Here is an 11,369-nt window from a genome sequence, read left to right as displayed (position 1 = left end):
CATCTTTAATTTCAGCTTCTACATCGACAACACAACCGAGGATTTCTTATCTGTAAAAAGCAAAGCGAGGACTTGAGTTGCTTATTTTCAAGTCGGGTTTGGCATCTACTTTTAGATGATCGGGTTGGTAACATAATAAGAAGCAGAAAAGATGTTTAGAATCAAAAGAAACGCGGCCTTTCTTGGAGCGAGAGGTGCGAAGTCTTTGAATGCTTGACCAAATGTTTTCGACTGGTTGGAGAACTTCACAGCACCGCGTACAAATTCATGACCAACAACTATCAGGTGCAAGGAAGAAGAAGAAATAACATGAAATTATCATATTGCCCTCGAATTAAACAAATTAAAATGATTTTACCATTTTCGGCGACATTTGGCCGGTTGGACCAAATGTGTTAAAAATTACATAGTTACAGGACTAAATTGTTAATTTTTAAAGTCGAGTACTGAAATTAACAAGACCCCAATAGTCACAGGACCAAAAGCGTAATTTGCTCTATATAATTATTTAAAGATATTCAATATGTGCTCTTAATATAGTTGGTTTCAATAATGATATGTAAAGTGAAAGGGCAAGTATTTAAGTCTTATTAGCATCATAATTTTAAAATATTAATACAACACCTAATTACACAACTAATTTGAAAGGTCTAGGATACAGGTATGAGTAATGTAGAAGTCGAGATGGATTCACAGATTGTTTTTCATGTCATCCGTACTACACCTTTTATTTATGCTTTTGGCTTGTTAATTGAAGATGTTAAAGAATTAGCATTCACGATTGGTGATGTTGAATTCCGTTTTCTCAAGCACTCTGCGAATTGCGCCGCCCACTTAGTTGCTAGGGAGGCTTTTTCTGAGTCAAGTACGAATGATTTGATACTCCTCCCTCTTATCTTGTAAACTGTCTTTCTCGTGATTTAATGAATTAATTTTTCGTTCTAAAAAAAAAAAATCTAAAAATAAACATTTGATGTATTAAAAAAATAGTGGCAGACTTGCAGTTTGACAATTTTAATGAGGCTGTTTTCAGCATTCAATCAAATAACACATCCAAATAATGAAATAATGATAATTCATGAGTTTCTTTGAGTAGTCACCGTAGTGATGGTGCATTGGGGTTTCCAGTAAGGTGCATTGTTGGGTTAGGTGTTGTGCATTCTTGACGTTTCTGCAGTGCATTTTATGGTTCTTGTTAGTGGCTATTCGTGCGTTGATGATGGTTGTTTCCTTTATACTTCTATGTAGCCTTTAACTTGGCTAATTCGATCGAAATGGATAAGTTAACTCGACCGAATTTGACCGAGTTAAGCGATAGGCGACTGTCTAAGCGGCCTAGTCGGCCGAGTTAGGCGCCTAGACTGATTTTTACAATAATGGTTTTTAGTTGGGAGTGTTGGCTAATATACTTTGTTGTGTACATTTTAGGTTGGTTAGTATTGGCATGTGCAGTTGCACACATTTGTGTGTGCATATATATATATATTCACTGTTTTGTTGTTCATATATGCACATTTGTGTGTGCATATATTCTTTGTTTTCTTCTATACTGTGTATTTATTGCACCTCAATATTCTGTGCAGGTAAGGAGCCTCGGGTTGTTCGTGAACACCAAGTAGAATCGCAAGTGAACGTTGAGGATGACATTCTACAAACAATAAAATAGTACCAAGGAGAGAGGAGAATGGATTTTTTTTCTTTTTTTCTTTTTGTTTTTCAAAAAAAATTGTATAAGCGTAGGTTGGTCACCGCCTCAATCATGAAATGCAATTGAAAAATGAGGATGTTAATTTTGGATCTGGGATGTTTGGCATGTGGTTTTTGGAGCTTTAGTGGTTAGTGGTTGAAGTAGATTTAAATTTTCAAAGGGGAAGTGTCAAATAGGCCCATATACTATTGTCAAGTGCTCAATTCCCATCATGAACTAAATTAAAGGTTAATTAATCAAACTTACCTACTAAATTTGTTCAATTAATTTTTTTTTTTTTTTTTTTTTTTGCAGGTTACCAATTCAATTATTAAAAAAATAATTTAAAAATTATTTAAAAAAAAAAAAAAAAAAAGAATACAGCCACCGGCTGTCCTCGCAGGACAGCCGGTGGCTGCCATTTCAAAGACAACCATGGCATATAATCATTCTTTTCTGGCATATCATTGAAATACTTAAATGCCAAATCCAAACTCCCAATTCGTTTGAAGGTATTGATCGAGAATTGCAGTTCCCACCACATCATCATTGCTGTATCCCATCTTCAATGGAAGTGGCAGAAAGTATGTAACCAACCCCACATCATCATCCAATCCCGATCGAGATCACAGACATCACTACCAAGAATATTTGCTGGTCTGGTCTCACAGTCTCACCTCACCTCACCTTTGCATATCCAAAACTAACTAACCTCCATGCTTCCTCGTACTCCCTCATTTCGGCATACCCAGAAATCATAACCATATACGAAACCTCATACCTCCCCGACATAAAATCAAACACTTGGCGCGCTTCGCGCATCCAACCAATCCTGTAGTACCCCGTGATCATACAATTCCAATCACTCATGACATCAAATAGCTTCCTCGCACTCGCAACTTCTCCGTTCTGCAAGTAGCCACTAAGCATTGCATTATAGGAGACAATGTTCTTCTCCGGCATGGCGTCAAAAATCAAGACCGCCTTATAAATTCTGCCGGCTTTCACGTACCTAGACAGCATCGAGGTCCAAGTCCGCACATTCTTAGCCATCATCGATGCGAGCATTGTCACAGTGGCCAGAAATCATGGAGTCCCGTTGAGGCATTTCGTCGAACAGGCGTAGGTGTCAGGGTGGAGGCTTGGTGCGCACAATTATGGCGGGCGTTTGGGGTGTGAAAGGTGAAAAATATTTATGACCACAGGGGAGTCGAACCCACGACCTTTTGATCCGAAGTCAAACGCGCTAATCCACTGCGCTATGCGGTCTTATTGATATTATGATCCACAAAATCTTATAGATACATATACAAAAGAACACCAAAGTTTCTCCCACTCACGCTGTTTCGGTTATTATTTTAGAAAGTAATGCTAGATACCTCATATGTTTTTCCCATCCAATCCATCCCTTGTGACATGATAATATATAATTGGTAATTAAATGTTATTTTTAATTATTCATGAGTTACCAATTCATGAACAACCAATAAATGGAAGCTTATCACAAAGTAAAATAATGAAGGAAAAATTTATGAAGGGAATATTTTATGCATATAGCTCCATCATCGATTCATCGGTTTAGTTTATAGTTTCTTTGTTCATATTTTTCACGCAAATTATTTTATAGATCCGAGTCCACCTTGCAAGGTGGATCTGGATCTAAATATTTACAATTTACATATTAAATGTTCATAATTTGTATACCATGATCTTTGGTCTGGCTCTGATACCAAATTAAAGCATGTACTCCATCTCAACTAAAAGCCTAAGCTGATAGTTGGATTGCACATTAATGGTTATATGCTCAACACTCACAAATTCATTTCTACGGTTGTTATGTGTTTGGACTTAAAAACACAATTTATATTCTAGAAATTCAAAATTCACGAAAAGGGAGATCCTGGGATTTATTCGCGAAAAAGTCCGAACCAGAATTCTGCACTGGGGGAACCGGTTTCTTTCTAGAGCGGGCCGAGAGATTCTTTTGAAAACCGTATTACAGAGCATCCCAAATTATGCAATGAATGTTTTCTTACTACCAAAAACCTTGTGTGTTGAGGTGGAGAGGCTTATGAATGCTTTCTGGTGGGGGTGTGAGGGTAGAGGTGGTGCAAGAATCCGGTGGAGTACTTGGAAGGATCTTTGTAAGCCGAAAAAATTCGGGGGAATGGGTTTTAGGGCGGTACAAGAGATGAACCTGGCAATGCTGGGAAAATAAGGATGGAAGTTCTTAACAGACCCAGATGCTTTGGTTTCTAGAGTTTTTAAGGCTAAATATTTCCCAAATTGTTCTTTTTTAGAGGCGAATGCAGGATCGAACCCATCTTTCGTGTGGTCTAGTATTCGGGCGACCCATGCGTTAATTAAAGAAGGGGCTCGGTTGAGAGTGGGGGATGGGGCAATTTATATCCTACACCACGGCGCGCGTTGCACTATGCGCCCAGATGCAAAACGACGTCGTTTTAATTTTTTTTTTTTTTTTTTTGAAATTTCCCGCCCAGGGCAGTAGTTTTTTCTTTAAAAAAAAACCCGCTGTTCAAGAATGTACATAATGTTATACTTGAATGTACATAATTATATAACAAAATATACATACTCTTTTTAAAAGATAATACACATAATCTAACATAATACATAATAAACATAAACTTTTAACATAATACACATCAACTCTTAACATAATACACACAAATTTTCTGATTCGGATGTACATAATTGTATAAAAAATACACATAACTGTATGAACCAATACACATAACGTTGTGAACAAATACACATAATCTCAGCAACTTCCTACCGCGCCTCCCAACACTACCCAAAACGACGTCGTTTTGGGAGGCGCGCGGCGCACAGTGCTATGTGCGCCGTGGTGTAGGATATAACGATTGGGGGATGGTATGCACATAAATGTTTGGGGGGACCCATGGCTTCCAGATTTAAATAACCCGTATATTTCAACTCCAAACCCGGGGTATTTGGGGATTCCACAGGTGTCTTCTTTGTTTTGCATAAATACTCATATATGGGATAGAGAGTTGGTGTGTGACATGTTCAACCAAAGGGATCAGAAACTTATTCTGAGTTTGCCTACTGCTACCACTTGTGTTCAAGATGATTGGTACTGGAAGGGGGAGGAGAAGGGGGAATTTACGGTAAGGAGTGCGTATAGAATGATAACAAAGAATTGGGATGGTGAGGAAGAGGCGACATGGGCGGGGATGTGGGTAATGAAATTGCCTCCTAAAACAAAATCCTTCTTTTGGGCTTTATGTACTCACCGCTTACCTACTAAAGATGTCTTGATCATAAAGCAGGTAGCTTGTGACCCGATGTGTCCTATGTGCGGTGTGAAGTATGAATCACCAGTCCATCTCTTCGCAAACTGTTCCTTTGCCCGTGCATGCCTGAGCGAATTGGATAGAACATGGAGAATGGCGCATGTGGACTCTATTGAGGCATGGCTTGGGGATATGTGGACAAGCTTGCCATTTGAGATGATTGAGAAGATTATCATTGTGTGTTGGGCGATATGGGACAACCGAAATAATATGGTGTTCAAAGATCAAAGCATGGATGCAAAGACACTAGTTACTCAAGCTTTACTGTACATGCAAAATTGGAAGCAAGTCCATATAGAAAGTAATGGACCATGCCCCCAGCAAGGCCAATATTATGCTCTGGAAAGCTGGCAGCCTCCCATGCAAGGCAGTATGAAAATTAACGTGGATGTAGCAATGGATTTTGAGAGACACAGGATGGGGTTTGGTTGGGTAGTGAGAGATGGGATGGGAGTGGTGGTGAATATGGGGTGGCATAAGGTAGGGAGCCTCTATTCGGTTCGGGAAGCAGAGGCAGTAGGGGTAAGAGAAGCTCTAAGCTTTATAAAGTGCAAGGGATGGAATAGAGTTATCGTTGAAACGGATGCTCAGATCGTGACTACGGCAGTGAAGGAAGGAACGCATAATTCTCCTTTCGGGCTAATTATTCATGACATCCGTTCTCTCTTAAACCAGTTGCATTCAGTTACATTACATTTTGTCAAAAGAAATGCAAACACCTTAGCTCATGAAATTGCAAAACGCTCACTGTTTGATGAAGGGATGGGCAGGGTAGAATATGTGGACTGTATTCCTAGATTTATCTCTTGTATTGTTGGTGCAGACCTTTTGGAAAATTAATATACATAGTTTCGTTTGGTTTCAAAAAAAACATAATAATAATAAAAAAAAAATTCAAAATTCAATTACTAAAAATACACAATTTATACGTCGTTTAGGACCACCCATGATATAACAATTCTATTTTTCATCCCCCGCCCTTTATGTTATTATTATTATTATTTGAATACTATTGACTCTATTACAAGGTAATATCTGTTCTATACTACTTTTGATGTTTTTCATCATATATTCATACAAAATACCAATTTCAGTCTCAATTTTTACAAAGTGATGATTTTGATCCCTCTTTTTACGAGGTGGTGATTTTTGTTGAAGAAATAAGAAAAACACAAGTAAGGAGAAGAAGGAATACAATGAGAATGGAGAGGGAATGCAGATCTTCTCATTCTTCATTAGCCATTCTTATGACATGCAAGATATATCAGTTAGAACTGTTACAAGATGTTATAATAACGTTCACAATAATGTTTTGTTTACAACACTCCCCCTTGGACATTATTTGACATGATTCTGCCTCGTAAAAACTTGCTAGGAAAACCTTGTGAGAAAAACCTAGACAAAAGGAGTATAAAGTATATATTAACATATATTCATGCCTCGTTAAAAACCTCACTAGGAAAATCACGTGGGAAAAACCTAGCTAAGGAAAAGAGTACATGATATTTGTGAAAACATGTGTTGCACTGATTGCCTCATTAAAAACCTTACTAAGCAAACCTAGTGGGAAAAACTTAGTTAAGGGGAAAAGAGTACAACCGTGATCCCATCATAAACTTCAGGGCATAATTTTCATGATTTAAGTAAAATGATAACCCCCTTGGAAATAACATTCTTTAAGTTCCATACACTGAATTTCCAAAATGTATAGAGGAATTTTGTGAATAAGTATGTCCAACTGTCAATGCAATGAATATACTTTATAATAATCTAGTGACTCTTCTGGAGCTCACGTGGGTATAATATTCACATTATGATATTTAGTCAAAAAAGGTCATTATATACCCTTTTATCATTGGTGCAACACAATCTTTAATATCGCAAATAGATTATTGTGACACCCCGCAAATCCAAACTCTAATCAAGGATTAATTAGAGAATTAATCCTAGTTTCCTTGTAAATTTATTCCTAAAAATCCTAAAATTCAATAATCGAGGGACTAGAATTTGACTAGTCACTTAAAGTCAAAGGGTTGTACCTTGTGCTTCTTGGGTTGTGCCCTTGTTCCCTTATTCTTCCAACTTTAGTAAGGGTAAAGATGTCTTTCTACCTAAAGTTTGTGATTCAAGCTAACCTAGCAACATCCCATCATTTCATTCACCTACAATCTAAACACAAAATCTCTAACTTCTCTCTAAAAAGGTGTAGCCTCTTCTCCAAGCTAGAATTTGGGCATCCTAAATCTTGCAAGTTGTCTTCCAAGATTCCAAATTTGCTTATCTTGGGTATAGGGGAGGGTAAGATCCTTGATCATTTAGTGTTTTTAACCTCCTTTTAGATGTTTTTTTTCTAAAGATAGAATCTTTGTTGTCTTTTGGTTTGTGTATGAAGTTGGTGTGGAAGAAGAGCTTTAGGAAAGGCTTTCTAAGGGTGAGAAAGAGAAGTTTTAGGCTACAAAGGTAACCCATGCTTTACAAAACCTATTTTCTTACTTATATGATGATTTCTTGGCTTCTACTTGTGATTCTTGTGTTGATTTGTTAGATTTGATGCATTGTCTTGTGGTGATGCATGTCTAGAGCTTGTTCTTAGGGTTCTTGAATGCCATTGCTTGGCTATTTCTTGGGTTCAAGTCATATTGTTGTTTTGTGTGAGATTTTGGGTGTTTTGGACTTGAATTTGGTCTTGTTGTTGAAAATCCCCGAAGGGATTATTTTGGTGTACAGGGTGGTACCCGCGGGCCTACCCGCCGCCCCACCCGCGGGGAACAGGTGACTCGTGGGCTATGTACCCGCGGGCGGAACTGAGGGTGGTTGTCCACCCGTCGTTGGCAATGTGCAAGGATTTGTTCCCTGTGATTCTTTTGACTCAGTATTGATGTTTTGACCTCCCGATGTTGTTTTATTGGGCTATTTGTGAGTCTTCTTGATGTTTTGTACGTCTAGAACGTTATGTTAGGAATCTGTGTAGGATTTGGTGTCTTGAATCGTGCTAAGGGTCCAACCTTGTGATTCGTTGGGCTAATTGTGAGTCTTGAATGTTCTATGGAACTACTTTTCGTTTACCCGTTTGATAAGCATGCTAGTTTGATGATGAAATGCTAGTGTGTGCAGTTTGTTCTTTCTTATTGAGATTGGCAACTTGTGTTGACCATCGTTTGGTGTCAGATTGTGATCCTTCATTGTTGAGTATGGTTTCATATCTTTGTTGTGATCCATTGATTGATTCCTATGATATGAACGTATGTAATCGTTGTACCCTTTGATTGATACTTGATTAAGGTTATTGTGGAACCTTAGTCTTCTTGGTAATGATGATGACTTGTGTAATTATGATTGAGATTGGTGGTTTGTTACTTGAGCTTTGCTCACGAGTTTGGCGGTTTTGTGAAATGATATTTAATGGTACCCTCGTGTACTGAGAGTTCGGCAGAAATGTTGGCGGATGTTGGTGGGGGGGGGGGGGGTAACGGTCCCCGGAGACAAAAGGTTGGACTCAGAAGCACAGGGGTTACTCGGAGGTAATGGTTGGAACTGAAATAAGGCCGGGGGTAGCCATAAGGTTGGAACAGGGCATAAGGTTGGAACTTGGAAATATGATACTTGTGGCATGTAGTTGCCAATGTGTGAATGTGTATTCTTTGCTAATGAGCATGTCTTGATGTATTCTACTTTGTGATCAGTAGAATGCATCTTGAGTTGTATTGTCTTTCATGATTCTTGTCTTGTTAATGTCGTAAGGATGTTGATTTCCTTCCCTTTTGAGAGTGTGAATGAGTCATTGAAGTTGACTTCTCTCTTGGCTTTTGAAATGATATATACTGTATTCCGTTTCGAAAATGGTTTTGACTTATACTTATCTATATATGTTATTTAACGCGTATTGATGGGTTACGAGCAATATTCGCTGACCGGGTGTCATTCCCACGTTATGTTTTCCTTGTTCTACAGGTTTTGAGTAGATGCCCGAGAGCGCTAGATTTGGAGCATTAGTTAGATTAGTCACCCTGTCTTGACGTTGTGTTTGTTGGCCTGTGGGCCTTTTGAGCGGCCTGTGTGCCTTGACTCTTTATGACTGGTTTTTACTGTTTAGTTTTCCCGCATTTGCATCTTTAGTATTGTAAGATGTGGCATAATACTCCCGATTAGACTTGCTTCCGTTTGTGTTTAATGGATATTTAGATTGTTTATTTCGTGCGTTTAAGTATTAAAAGTTATGGTAAAATCGGGGGTGTTACAGTTGGTATCAAAGCCTAGGTTTGAGCCTAGGATGTTAGAGTTTGGACTTTAAGAAGTTAAGTGTGGTTTGAGACCATAAGATGACCTTTAAGTATCTAAGTGTCTAGGACTTAGGACTTTTAGGATTTGTGGTGAGCTGTTTGTTGTTACCATTTGTTATGTTTGCTTTGTTGTTTCTGTTTAGTTTTAGTGTTCTTGTAGTTAGCGCCAAGTAAGGGTGCGTTGTTTGTTTGTGCCTACCGTAACCGTGTTGTTGTTGTAGAAGTATCGCCATGGCTCCGCCTCGTCATCGCGCCCCTACGCCCGAGATGCCGACCAACGAGCAACTGGCCCAGAACTTGCAACATCTAACGCAAACGATGCAGACCTTGAGTGAAGCCCTTCTACACAACAACCACCCTGCTCCTCTGCCGCAGCCTGCTGGGAATCGGGATGTGGGACATCTAGTCTCGGGAGTCGGGACATAGGCCACTAGTGTTCGCTGGAGAGGAGGATCCCGTGATACTCGAGGAGTGGATCCGGTCCGTCGATAAGATCTTTGCCGTTGTGGGTTGCCCTGAGGATCGCCGAGTGGAGCTGGCTTCTTTCTACTTCAGTCATGAGGCTGATCTCTGGTGGGTACACGAGGGTCCCGCGTGTCAAGAAGAGCCCGACTTCGACTGGACAGTCTTGAAGGACAGGATGAAAGAGAGGTTTTATCCATCGCACGTCCGAGCCGCTATGTATGAGGAGTTTTTACACCTTCAGCAGAGCTTGTCATCTGTGGTGGAATACCACAAGCGCTTCTTGGAGCTTGCCCGTTTTGCAAGGATGCTGGTCCCCACCGAGCTCGCAAAGGTGGAGAAGTTTGTGGCGGGGCTCAACTATGAAGCCTGGAAGGCGTTGACTTTGAGCAAGCCGAGAACCCTGAAGGAGGCTTATCTGAGCGCGGCCGATATGTATCGTGTACAACAACTGCAGCGAGGGTCGTTTGAGTTCGCCAAGAGGAGGAATGAAGGAAGTGGGTCCCATAGTTTCAAGAAGCCGAGACAAGACTCCCGAGCCAGACCCGCCCCCTCTCCGCCTCAAGGATCAACTCGGGTCGAGGGTGGAGCTCAAGAGAGGACTTTGGCATACTGGAGATGTGGGAAGGACCATGTAGGGAAGGACTGCCAAGGGAACGCGCTTCGATGTTTCAAGTGCGAGGAAAGAGGCCACAAGGCTTTCGTGTGCCCTCTCCAAGTTAATCAGAGAGCCTTGCCATCCGGTGTGAGACCTAGTGGGCCCTCGGGAGGGAGTTCAGGCCGAGGTGTAGTTGGAGCGAAGCCTTCGGGCCGAGTGTTCGTGATGGGTCGGTCTTAGGCCGAGTCTGAGGGTTTGGTGGAGGAAGAGTCGGGAGGTAACTTTTCTTAAAGCCTACCTTTACCTAGAAGAGTCGGGAGGTAACTTTTCTTAAAGCCTACCATTACCTTGAGATTATGCCTTTCTTGTGTTTTCCTTATCCTTTGCTATGTGATCCTCTTATGCCTTTCAAGTGAGATTCCCTTGTGAAGCCTACAAGTGAAGCCTAAAAAGCTAAAAACATTTAATTCATAAACACTAAGATTTGAACTTGGGTGTCCAAGTTTCCAACCCCAACCTTTGAACCATCTAAACCAATTCCATTTCTTGAACTCTATCCCCGTGAAACCCCAAAAATCCACATTCAATCCATGGATTAATTGAGTAATTAATTCTATTTTTATTTGAGGGTAAGATCTAAGTAGTCTCTTGTGTTTTTGGTTCCATCTTAGTTGTCTTTTTCTTAAAGGTAGGATCTTTATGATCTTTTGGTTTGATCTTGAAGTGGGTTTGGAAAGTAAGCCTTGTAGAGAGCTTGTTGTGGTGTAAAGTGAAGTCTTTTGGTCTTCAAGAGGTAACCCATGCTCTACAAAACCTATTTTTGCTTACCTATATGTGATTTCTTGGATTCTACATGTGTTTTGCTATGAAATGTGAGGGTTTATGCATTTGTCTTGTGATATTGCATATCTAGAGCTTGTGTTTAGGGTTCCTTTGTGCTATTGCTTGGCATTTTCCATGGTTCAAGTCATTTTGTTGTGTTTGGTGAGATTTGCCATGTTTTG

General features: G+C 40.0%; 1 non-coding gene across 1 annotated transcript; it reads right to left on the bottom strand.

The window, feature by feature from the left end:
• Positions 1-2,883: 2,883 nt before the first annotated feature.
• On the bottom strand, positions 2,884-2,956 carry TRNAR-UCG. Its single transcript has one exon. It is a non-coding gene; the product is annotated as a tRNA-Arg (tRNA).
• Between the last annotated feature and the right edge of the window lie 8,413 nt (positions 2,957-11,369).

Source organism: Ipomoea nil, unplaced genomic scaffold (genome assembly GCF_001879475.1).
Source record: "Ipomoea nil cultivar Tokyo-kokei standard unplaced genomic scaffold, Asagao_1.1 scaffold0761, whole genome shotgun sequence".
NCBI classification, from domain to species: domain Eukaryota; kingdom Viridiplantae; phylum Streptophyta; class Magnoliopsida; order Solanales; family Convolvulaceae; genus Ipomoea; species Ipomoea nil.
Note: the sequence above shows the minus strand (reverse complement) of the source record. Positions and strands in the feature narration are given on the sequence as shown.